Consider the following 13268-nt stretch of genomic DNA (forward strand, 5'->3'; position numbering starts at 1 on the left):
TCCAAATAAACACATCCAAGAGACTTAAGGGACTAAAGGGAGTTGGATAACTTTGACTTCCCTTTGGCTCCTTTGAGAATCTCAGCTGAAAAAAAAAAAAAGAGAGAAAAAGTTAACACCGGCAAAAAACAGAAGACTTAAATGCAAAGCTGATTCCAGTCATATCATCGTATAGAATACTTGTACATGATATGAAAGTCTGGTCATAATAGTGCTTCATATTAAGAGATATTAATTCCTGTCCTATCTCTCTGTGCCTTTTAAAACTCTTTTTCTTTGGCCCTTATGAAACAGATTCTTATAATTTGCTTCGTTAATCAAAACCAGCCACTTGTTTCCCTGCAAACAAATACAGTGAAAAACAAACACAGTGGGACTTTGAGAGAAGCAGAGCATCACAGATTGTACCTCTACTTCCAAGGTACTGCCTTGCCCAGTCTACATGAACCCTCACGGCCATTTCCTCTTCTATTTGAGGGATTTGCTTAGCAACTGTTGAAATCCGGACTCCCAAATTTGTCAAACTAAACAGTTGTGTGAAGGCATGGAGTGTATTTGAGACATTTTACTTGTCAATAATGCAATAGACCTTGAATGCAACAGATAGGCCTTCACAGCCTTCCTGATGCAACTAAGGAGATGTACAAACCATTTTGTAAATAGTTTACTGAAAAGTAACTTAAGCCCCTGTTAGAAGGGCATGATATATGGATAAGACCCATGACGTCCCAGTGTCTTGTGGCTCTGCATCACAAGATGAAGCCTCTGTGCCCTAAATAATTAACCGATGATCACAACCCGGTTCTCGTCTGCCACATCTTGATGTAACTCATAACTCGGGGGGTTGAACTGTTGGAGGTTAATCACTAGGGCATCTGGTTTGCTCCTACTGGGGCTCCAACCTCCCCTTGCACCCCAGCCAAACACCAACCAGTTGTTAATACATGATTGATCGTTGTCTAATATTCCTATGTCAAATTACTTTATCCTCCACAAAGTTCCTGTCTCCTGTTTTTCTTCATTTTACCTCCAGCTCACAAGGCCTATCACAGTTTCTTCAGGGGAGCAGTCTGCCTCACTGGAGATAGGGTAGAGCGGCACCTTGAGTGACCAGTATCAGGTAATTATTTACCCTTCAGAAATGTACAGTCTTATTTGCTTCCCAACAGTTTTCTCTCTCTCTCTTATTTTCTGTTCCCCAGCTTCCTGTTTGGGGGTCTCGCGTTTTACCTGTCACACTCCTTGGGATTTCATTAAAAAAAACCCCTCACAGTCAGCCAGCACCATCTGTTTAGGCACTAAGTCTGTTAGGTAGTCAAAGTCCGACTGCCTTCTTTTTATGGAAGCTAAAGCCAGCCTTTTCCCACTGGCTTAATCTTTTTTTGCAAGATAAATAAACCAAGTCCCAAAAGGACAAAAAAAAAAAATAAAAAATACAGGCACTTTCCTGGTTGTCCACAGCATGCTGCAGTTACTTCTTCCTCACTTCTGTGTTTTGGGCTCCCAGGGTGCAGCGCTCTGCCAAGCCCTTCTGTGGCATCCAAGCTCCTCCGAGCTGCAAGCCCGGTATCCAGCCTTTGCCTTGTCCCCAGGTGATTCTGCCAGGCTTCTGGAAAAAGTTCCCACACTGCCTGCTCCCTTTCTCCAGCCAAACCTCTTGCTGGGTTAGATTTCTCCCCAGAAATAGGGTAGGGGCGGCACAGGACAGCAATCCAGATAACCTGGCAGCTAGAAAGTTGTCGTTCCGGCTGTGGAGGTGTTCATTGTGTCAAGGTCACTTCCGCCCATGTCGGCAAGTTTTCCCCAGGTTTCCTCTTCATCTCTGAAGAGGCACAGGGAGCCCCTTTACAGACCCTAACAGACATTACACTTAAGATGTAATTAACTGGTTAGTCATGACTTAAGTAGTGATCTGGTACCACATGAATCAATTAATGGAGGAAGCAATAAAATGAGGAATAAGCCATAATGTTATTACACAAAACTTGGGTCTCATTACACCTTTAATTGCACGTATGGCCTCTGGAGCACACGGGAGTTTTTCAAGACCCCTGTTCCTCAGAAGTTGGGAGGCCCCTTAGCTGACCGAGGCTCCCAGGCCCAGGAGCACGTGATGCCCTCCCCTGGCCAGGAATTCTGTTCAGCTGGCAGGGCTCCATGGGGGAGCACGTGGTGCGCTCCCTCAGTTGGGAGGTCTGATCAACCTCTGCATATGTGGCATAGCAGGAACATGATTGTTGGGATCCCATATCAGATCCTGTCACACCTTTACTTTAATATCTTCCAGGGGCCTAAGTCTCCTTGCTGTCCAGGAGTAGACAAATCTGACCTTGAGATACACATCTTAGCCAAGTTAGGCATCTGTCCTGCAGTTCCTGAGCAGCCAGGAACCAGAATCCAAGTCCATCATCCTTGTGCTACAACTAATTCCTAACACTCAACACAACAACGCCTTTAAACATGTACTACACTCTTAAACTCAATAATAGTGAATTAAATGATTTACTGACTTCAGGGCAGAAATTGTATGTACGTATATAAGCCAGTGGGGCCAATTTCAGTTTAAAATTAAAGCTATGCTTTAGTACATTGATGCATGTGGGAAACAGAAAAGACTTTCCCCTATGTTCCAAATTTTATCCGGAAATGCATCTTCTCTCTGTACCCTAAATTTCTTGTTATTTTCTCTCTTCTTCTACTTGTATTTGCCTGTGTAAAGTTTTGGGATATAGTACATCTAAAAGAAACTATATGAAATAAAGTTTTTGTATTATAGTCCAGAACTTCTGTTATTAATATACAGCAGAATAAACTTAAGCTTAGACATTATGTAGTAACAGAAACACTTCTTTAAATTCCACTGATATTTTTTTTTCAATTTAAACTTTAGTTGGCTAAAACTGACCCTTCATCTCTTCATAAGGTACTATGGTAGTAATGATCCAATGCAAAAGGCTTTAAGGTTGTGCTTATTCAGCATGTTCCTGCCTTAATCATTATTAGTTTCCAGTGTAATTTTTTAAGCTGCAGTAATGTTAAAAAAATGTAAATGGACTATTTTCAGATGCCACTATGACCCTTTAAAATATCTAATCTAGGTACTTAAAGCTTTATAATTCATGGGCCTAGTTTAAACAGTGTGTGGGAGGATAATCAAAGAAAGTTATTTTGTGCTACGTAAAAAAGAAAAGTGAACTAATTGTACATTAATAAGTTTGCCTCCTATTGAAGGTTGTCCTTCACTTACCCATTTAGCCCTTTATGGAACCCAAAAATATTGAAGAAAGCAAATTTCCCAGAAACACACTTAATCATCCTCTCTATTAATCCTCTCTGTTAAAACATATGTGCTTCATTTCTAACTCACATTTGCCTGTCTTCTGTCTTCAGCCTTCAGTTTTTATTATGTCTTTCTCTTCTTGATTCACGTGCCTAGTAATCTTATTAGCCCTTTCTGTAACAGCTCTGAGTTGCCAGAAGCTCACACTGAGTTGCTTGTCAAATCTGACCCATCAAACAGTACTTTCCATAACCAGTACAGTTCCTCATCATGTAAACATGGTCTTTTTTCTTGTTATTTGATATCTGACTTTGCAATTAGCTGTATTGATATAGGATAATAGGTTTATAGGAAATTAGCACTGAAAGGGACCTCACAAAATCTTCTAGTCTAGCTCCTCCTGCTCAAGGCAGGATCATCCCTGACGAGACCACTCCAGCCAGTGTGTCTAACCTCTTCCTGAAAACTTTGAAGATCTAGAGTCCACAATTTATCTCAGCCTGTTGTGATGTTTGATAACCCTCATAGTCAGAGGGTTGTCTCCAACCCAAATCCCCCCTGCTGAAGCTGGAGACCTTTGTTCCTAGTCCTGTCTCTTGGCTTTTCTTTCAACAAGATCATACAGCTTATGGTCTACTGCAACCCCCAGGTTCTTCCCTGTAGTACTGCAGCCTAGCCAGTCATTCCCCAATGTATATTTGATCAGAAAAATATTTTGTCCTAAGTGCAGGACTTTGTACTTGTCCTCGCTGAATTTCATCTGGTGTGCTGTCTATCTAGGTCCACTGCCAGTCTATTTTGTTTGGATCCTAGCCCTACCCTCCAGAGTGTCTGCAACTCTACTCAATTTAGAATCATCAGTACATTTTCTAAGCAGGTACTCAGGCCAATCATTCAAATAATTAATGAAGATATTAAATAATACTGGACCCAGGACAAATCCCTGGGGAGCCCAACTTGATATCTCCTCCCAACTAGACACTGAGCCATTAATGACTACTTGTTGAGTACAATGATCCAACCACTTAAATACTGTAAGGTAGATCTTTTAATCTATTCTGTATTTCCTTAGCTTGCTTCCTTGCCTTTCCTAATTTTCTCCCTGCATGCCTGTGCCATACTTTTATATGCTTCCCTAGTACTATGACCACATTTCCTCTTTTCTAAGATATCTTTTAGAGTTTCTACTCTTTGAAGAGGTCGTTACCTAGTTAGGCTGGTCTCCTGTTGCACTTCCATTGTCTCAGGATAGCTTGCACCTGAGCCCTAAAAGGGCCTCCCTAAAGTACAGTCAGTTTTTCTGAATCACTTTCCCTTTTACACTTGCCTCCCAGTGGGTTATACCCACCAGTTCCCTGAGTTTGCTGAAGTTTGCTTTTTTAAAGTCCAGCATCCTTACTCTGCTGCTCTCCTTCCTTCCTCCTCTTAGGATCGCTTGTCGGACACTTTCACTCACGTTACCTTCATATTCTCAACCAGTTCCTTCCTATCTGTGAGCAGCTGAGAAGAGCTTCCCTTCCTTCAATGGCCTCTTTACCATCTGAATAAAAATATTACCCCTACATACTCCAGGAACTTGCTGGACTATTTGTGCACTGCTGTGCTTCCCTCCCAGCAGATGTCCTGATAATTCAAGTCTCCCAGGAGAACCAAGTCCTGCAGTTTGGAAGTTTTTGTCACTTGTTTAACGAAACATTTAACATTCATCATCTCCTCCTGATTCTCATGGCCTGTAGCAGATGTCCACCATGAAATCCTCCCTACTGGTCTTTCCTTTGACCTTTCCCCAGACGCTTCAATGGGCCTAACTTCCACTTTGTAATACACCTCAAAATATGCAGAAATTACCTTATATAAAGGTCAGCATCTCATTTTTTCCCTTGCCTATCTTTCCTGAACAGGTTTTACCCATTTATGACTGTACACCAGTCATGCGAACTATCCCACCACATCTCCGTAATACGATTTCTATCAAAATTATGTGATTGTACTAGGACCTCTCAGTCTTTCTGTTTGTTTCCCATACTTCTCACATTAGTATATAAACATTTCAAGTGTCTAGCTGACTGTCCTAACCTCTCCCTGAGAACATTGCTAAGGTTTCTATTATTGCTTCACCTTACTACATTTTTATCCATGTCTCAAGGCTCTTTACTTACCTCTGGGCATGTGTATGTTTGAGTGACCCATCTTGCCAAAGAATTCAACTCTCCTGTCCCTAGCATTATTTACCATTTTGCCAATTTCTGTCATCCTCAAATTTTTCATCTTTGATTTTTTTCAATAAACTTTCAGATGAGTCATACAAGATTTGAAGAGGTTCAGGCCTCTATAACACTTGAAACACCCCTTTTGACAACTGCCTTCTGTTGTCAATCAGGCAGTCCTTACTTGATTAATGTTTATAGAGACCTGGGAATATCCACAGTGCATGCAGACTTGCCAGACACATACTCCTTACAGACATACTCTTCCCAAAAGGATTGTAGTTGGGGAAGAGGGTCTTCAAACAGTTAGAATACAAATACAGAACATCACTTCATTCGTATCACATAAGGGTTGCCATTTTGGGGACTGCAGACTACAATATGAGTCCTGATGCATATACTCATGAAATAAAGTAGAAATAACAGAGAAAACCCTAGCCCAAAATATCCCACCATAGCTTTTCTTTGCTACAGAAAAAATAGAACTATACTATCAGGCCAGATAATTTTTTATGTTTATAAATACAGAACATTAAGTTTGAGCAATTTGTCTGCAAAATTGTCAGTAATATGGACTTCACTGGGCAAAATTGCTGGTTAGAACAGCCATTACAGATAAAGAAAGATTTAAACGAGAGAGAAAAAAAACCATTAAGTTGTTCAAGGAGTCAAATAATGGCCTTTATAAAATAATTTCTGGTAAGCTTAGGAGATGTGTTGTTTCTGGCTTTAAATTCAGAGTAGAATTTATTTTAATTGAGCTTTATAAAGGAGCAAGGACTGTCATCTTGGTTTTTAGTTTGCTCTTGTCCAAGTCACCAAGTCGACATATTTCATCTTAATTTGGTGTTTTATACTTGCTCTCTTTGCTTAAGGGAACACCAGTAGCCTAGATCTCTAAAGACTGTTGATGTTACATAACTGAAGTGAATAAGCTTTTCAGGTTAGTTTGAGGTCAATAGCATAAATATAGCATGTGAAGAGCTGTGATCTGTATGTACAAAGTGCATAGGTATAGTAAAGATGAAACCGAGATTTTCATCAGTGGTAATAGTCACTGTTTCATGAGAAAAAGTGCATGCAGGCAGCTTTTAAAACGTGGTTTACATAATAGCGCATAAAATCCTTCTGTTAGAATAAAACAACCTGAAATTACACTATAAAGCCCAGAGGCAATTTACAATGGGAGATAATTACATTATTTTCTCAGGTTCTAATTGGGAAGATATCAGAAGTAGTTGTCCCATGGCTTTTACATGAGATCCTCACTGGCATACAAAATATAAGCTGTGACTGCAGTAGTGAGAAATTGTCACTGTAATACAGGCAAACATTAAAAAGGTTCTAATGTGATATTTTTCAAGTATTCCTGAGTTTTTGGGGGCATTCTAGCTAGGGTAAATTAAGTTCTATTACCGGAACAGTGATCAAAATTATCATAGAGTGAACCATGACTAGTTACTGTACTATAATTTCAGGGTAGACACTCAAACATACTTAAATTCTGGTTTCAGAAAGTCTTTTTAATTAATCTGTAGCTAATTGCAATTTTTTGTTCCAACACTCCATTTAAGAGCCAGAACATGTAATAGAAAAGAATTCAGAACTACAGTGATGGAGGGTTTAACTGGTTACCAGTGGAACCATGAGCTCTTCATGAAGCAAGTAAGTAAAAACGTGGCCCAGATGGACATTTCAGATCTAGATTATGTCAGTAGCGACTTAGATTTGGAAGTTAATAATTTTCAGAAGTGATGAGCACTTGAAGCTACTGCTGGAAAGGCTGGTAATAATGCAGAAATAATTTATTTCACATTCAGTTTTTATTAAAGCTGAATTTTGGGCATCCTTGGAAGGCAGCACAAATATATATTTGAAATGGTAAAATGGGAAAGAGACATGAAGCCATGCGGAAAAGAGGAAACCAGAGGGTGTGTGAATCAACAAAGTGGCTATTGGCTTAGAAAAGTGTGGGTCCTGGGTTCTAGCATGGAGCACTGCTGTCACTAGCATGCACACACGCACGCACGCACGCACGCACTCACTCATTCAAACCCATGTCATTCAAACCCATGTAGTATACTGTATAGTAGCTGCTGTAGTGATTGTGAGAGCACTGGTGTCAGCATATCTACCTATCTGAGGCCCTGGAGTCTGCTATTGATGGTCAGCTTCCTTCAAGGGGATGTCTTCTCCAGAAGAGGGTCTCCTGCTTGTCCTTCTGTCTTGGTAGGTCAGGTGCTGGATGAAAGGGTGCCACTGCGGGTCACACTTCACTGCCTTTTATCCCTTTCTGACAGACTTGTGTGATCCGGCAGCATCATCTTGGCTGCCCAATCTGGAGGTTGCTGTCCCATGTTGGTTTTGAGTAGTACATGACCACTGTTAGTCACAGGGGTATCTGCCTGCTGGTACCTGAAGTTTCGGGAGTCCACCCTTGACTTATTGACCTAATGGCTGTATTGCCATGGGTTACAGGAATAGTCAATAGAATGGGTTTTTAGTTCCAGGAATCTGTTCCTTGGCTTGATTAGCTTAAAATGGCTCGTAGAGTAGACTTTTGTAATGGTAAGTTCCTCTGGCTAGGCTATTGTCAGTTAATTACCTACTTACTGATCACTAGGGCTGTGCGAGGCTTCAGACTGTGCTTCAGATCCGGAGAAGCTCTGGATGCTTTGGCATCCAAAGCAGCACATCCAGATTGAAGTGCTGGCTTCTTTAGGCTTTCCAAAGCAGTTCAGAGCTCCTGAACTACTTTGGAAAAGCTTCAGAGCCACCTCGATCTGGCCATAGGGTATAATAGGGAATCAATGAAATATCTATAACTTTATTATTTTCTGTTCAATTTGGATGAAACTTGCAGAGATGGTAGCCTCTGCTGCGAGCATGAAGCCTGCCATGTTTCAAGAAGATTGGTGCTGGGGTTCAGGGGGAACTGCACCCCAAATTCTTGAAAGCCAAACCCATGTCATGGCTATGTGTTACAACACAGAGGAGTCAAAACTGTAGGGCTGGTAGCTCTTACTAAGGTCACAAAGCCTGCCAATTTTTAAGAAGATAAGTGCAGGGATTTGGGGGGAACTGCACCTGAAGCTGCTGACAGGCAAAACTCATGACATAGATGACCCTTTGTGTGTTAAGGCTCAGCAGGCTGAAAACTGCAGGGGTGGTGGCCCCTGCTGAGGCCACAAAGCCTGTAAAGTTTCAAGGAGATAGGTGCAGGGGTTTTGGGGGGAACTGCACCTCAAGCTGCAGACGAGCAAAACTCGTGACATGGGTGACCCTGTGTGTGTTAAGGCGCAGCAGGCTGAAAGCTGCAGGGATGGTAGCCCCTGCTGTGGCCACAATGCCTGCCAGCTGTCAAGTAGGTAGGTGCAGGGGTTCTGGGTTCTGGGGCCCTGCAACTCTAGCTGCAGACAGGCAAAACTCGTGACATGGGTGCTTGTGCAACTGACTGTCTCTGTCTTGGGGCAGTTGATTGTGAATACTTCCTCTCCTTAGTCTGTGGTTTTGTAGGTGTTAATCGCTGCTAATTAACTAATTATCTAGTACCTATCTACTGTATATTAAGCTGGTCCCTGAGTGAATCATGATTGATTGGTAACTGGTAACACAGTAGCTTAGCAGTCAGGCCTGCAGTAGTTCCCCCTACACAGCCAGTGCTCCAAGACAGACACATTGGCACAAGCACCCATGTCACAAGTTTTGCCTGTTAACAGCTAGAAGTGCAGGGCCCCAGAACCCAGAAGCCCTGCGCTTATCTCCTTGACAGCTGGTAGGCTTCATGGCTGCAGCAAGGACTAGCAGGCCTGCAGCTTTCACCCTGCTGCGCTTTAACACACACAGTGTCACCCATGTAACAAGTTGTTCTTGTCCGCAGCTTGAGGTGCAGTTTCCCCCAAACCCCTGCACTTATCTCCTTGAAACTTGGAAGGCTTTGTGGCCTCAGCAAGGGCCACCACCCCTGAATTTTTCAATCCACTGTGCCTTAACACACACAGGGTCATCTATGTCATGAGTTTTGCCTGTCAGCAACTTGAGGTACAGTTCCCCCAAACCCCTGTACCTATCACCTTGAAACTTGGCAGGCTTTGTGACCTCAGCAGAGGCCACCACCCTTGCAGTTTTCACCCCCCTGTGGTGTAATACATACATGTGACATGAGTTTTGCTTTCAAGAATTTGGGGTGCAGTTCCCTCCGAACCCCTGCAACAATCTTTTTGAAACTTGGCAAGCTTCATGCTCTCAGCAGAAGATACCTCTCTTGCAAGTTTTATCAGACAACAAACAACAAAGTTATAGATATTTCAGTGATTGCCCATAATACCCTATGGCCGGATCTCTGAGGTTGCTTCAGAGCTGCTTTGGCTGGATCAAAGCAGGAAACCAATCCGGAGCTCCGGATCAGATCACTGGCATCTGAAGTGGCCAGATCTGAAGCTGGATTGAATAGCTGCCTAATCGCACAGGCCTACTTACCACCATACACTCACATTCACTCAAGGGACTGTCCAATATAGCAGATTTTATCACTTTTCAATTACAATTTCAATGCAGTATTTAACAATGGTCCAAGGAGTAACTTCATTCTACAGGGAGTACATTCCTTAAGAGTTTAAAAATGCAAAATATAAAATACAAAATGCCATGGTAAAGATGAGACAGATGAAATATAAAAATGTACTGTGAGACATATATAAAAATTGCAATGTGAGGTAGTGAGGATCAAAGGCTGCTGGGGACAGTAAGTTAGGTTTGCCCCAGGATATATTTACAGCCTTTGAAGTGGATATTTTAGCTCTTTTGTTTTCTTTGGTGACACTGAGCTTAATTGATATGTAGATGTAGTTTGTAGGCTTCTCCTACAGGAAGCCACTTTAGCTTTCTGGCTTGTTCTGAGCCTTGCCAGACCCATGCAATGAATGTGCTAGGTCTCTGCCAATACTTAGAAGGAAAAAGAAATGCACAAAATGGGGGAGGAGGGGTTGCACGCAAGAAGGGGCTTCTGTTATATCAACGTCCAGAAGGGAAATGTACAAAGGGGGCTTTCTGCTACAGGTAGAGACTTAGCTTCAAAAGGAGCACCAGAGAATAGTTTAGCTATACCAGTGGTTTTGTGCTTGGGGTACTGCTTAGGAAATTAGAGAGCACATCTACATGAGATGCTTTACTGTGAAGTAGCATAATTTACTGTACAGTAAGCATGTGTGTCTACACATGCACATGCTTACTGTACAGTAAACCTAGTTAACCATGATTAAATTTGCTACCTGCAAATGCAAGTAGAAAATTTACTCATGAGTAGTTACTGAGTGATAGTGAGTGTGTAGATGCTTAACAGGGAGCAAATCTGATCCTGGTCAGCTGGCCCCCAGCTGGTAGAAGATTGTTCCCTGCCCCGAGAGCCGTTTGCCTCCAGCTCAGGCTCCACCACTGCAGCCTAGGCAGGGATTATGTCCCCCTGACCTCAGCAGCAGGGAGCTCCAAGTCCCCTGCTCTGAGATCATGATCTGGGAGTGAGGACTGGGAGATCCTTATCTCCCATCCCCTGCTTTGCCTTTGAGATCAGGAAGAAGGATCTTTATCTCCCACCACTAGCTCCATGACAATTGGGCAATCACTGGGAGATCCTTAAATAGATAAGGATCTCCCAGAGCTGGCTCTGTGATCATAGAGCTGGCACTGGGAGTTCCCTGATGGCAGGGGCTGGGGAGCCTGTTCCCTGCTCAGTTCTGTGAGTATGGAGCTGGATGGAGAACAGGCTGGGGAGCTGTGCAAGCTCCTTAGTCTGTTTCCCACCCAGCTCTGCACTCATGCAGCTGAGCAGGGAACAAGCTCCCCATCCTGTTCCCCATCCAGATCAACACTTGTGGAGCTGAGTGGCAAACAAACTGCCTAGCCCTCACCCCATGATCATGGAGTGGGGACTGGGAACTGTCCTGGTCAGGGGCAGGTCCCAGCCCAGTGCCCTGATTGGATGATCAAGGCACAGGGCTTGGAAAGAGCTGCGGGGGTGAGGCAGGTCCCATCCCTTTGCCCCATCCATTGGTGGGGTAGCTAAAAGTAAGCACCTGGCTGGGCAGGGTTTCCATACCCAGCTGGGGGTTTGCTACTAGCTTCTCCATTCATGGATTGGGGCAGGGGGCTTGGATCCACCCCTCCCCTGTGGCTCTTTCCATGTCCCCTGCCCCAATCAGGGAGCTAGGTCTGGGAGCTCCATGCTGTTAGGGCAGGGAGACATTGTTCCCACTCTGGCAGCAGGCAGCACCCCGGGGGCAGGGAGCAATGTCCCAGCCCTGGTCATGAGACAGATGTCTCCTGTCAGGGAGCAAATCTGATGCTCCCTGCCAGACCCCAGGCTAGCACCAAGGGGGATCCTAGAGCTCCCCGTGGTGGTGGCAGGACCCCATTGCAGGGCCACAGGAAGTGGGAGCAAATCTGCTCCCATGTCCCTGTATATGTATATGCCTGCCCAGGAGTGTTTGCTCGCAAGTAAACTGATCTTGAATCAAAGACATGTGTAGGCATGCCCAGGGAGACCTAGTTTCAAATTTCCTCTAGGACCCAGGTCTCTGGTTTCCCGGGTGGGTGCCCTAGCTATTGGGCTAAATCATGAGAGGGTCCTCCTCTTCCATTTTGTTGTCAGTGGGCACATCTACACAAGATGTTATGTCACCAAAGCAATGAGCTGTGGAGACAGTGTCAGTGGGCAATATAGTGGACCAATAGGGGGTGCTCTTGCATTGAGCCACCCACCTCACTTTGCCCAAACACCTGCCAAGCTCTGAGTGTTTCTCTGGGGTGCCTCACATCTGGCTGACCCCCTTCCTGAAGCACACCTGCAAGCCTGGGGTAACTGCTGCCACCACCCAGGGGTCTGATCTTTATTTGGGCTCTGTGCCTGCTGGGGTATACAGGCCTTGTAGACCTTGAGAGTGCTTGACCCACTGCAAGAACTTGGGGTGCTTCCCTTAGCCTGAAGCAAAGAAAGTAGCCTCCCTTAGTCAGCAAGCATTGGCAATAGATGAGGATCCTGCCCAATCCCTCTCTCAGCAAGTTTACCATGCTTGTATAGTGGAGAGTTTTATTGGTTAAAGAGGGTAGGCTTGGGGAAGGGTACATGCTAGAGAAGCATCACAGAATAACCATAGAGCAAACAGTGTCAGCTTAGTAGCTGGTTGATACACTTCTACATTACATTAAGCTATATGTCTAGATAAGTTTCAGGTAAATTAATCACATGTTCATCTGGAGATGACAATAGCTCCAGAGGCTGTGTGCTTACTCCATGTCTTCCAAGATGGGTCTCATTCTCCTTCCTCATGGGGACCCTTTTATACACCTGTCGTGACCTCATCACTAAGGTCCCAACAGAGGCTGCCCCATTGGCTGATGCTTGGTGCTTTCAAATGACATCACCTTCCCAGGTGAGAGGAACTAGTCACATAACATGCAAGGGCGGGAAACTTGAGACAAAAGGAGCAGGTTCCCCCTCCCTCAGGAATGTCTCCAGCCCAGGTCACAGCTCGGTGTTAAATTAAACAGATGGGGGAGGGGCTGCCTGCTCACCGCAGTGACCCAGATGGAAGGGTGATTCCTCCACAGACAAAAACTATCATACCATAGTTACATCACCATAGCAATGCGCTCCCTTGCTATAGTGAATCACTACGACGAAGGAGTGGTAAAAATAACCATGTGCCACCAGCATGGTGGAATAATGGCTGTTACGCCACTATCATATAGTGCTTCCTAAAGAAAGTACTAAATGATGGCACAGT

Source organism: Alligator mississippiensis, chromosome 1, assembly GCF_030867095.1.
Source record: "Alligator mississippiensis isolate rAllMis1 chromosome 1, rAllMis1, whole genome shotgun sequence".
NCBI lineage: Eukaryota > Metazoa > Chordata > Crocodylia > Alligatoridae > Alligator > Alligator mississippiensis.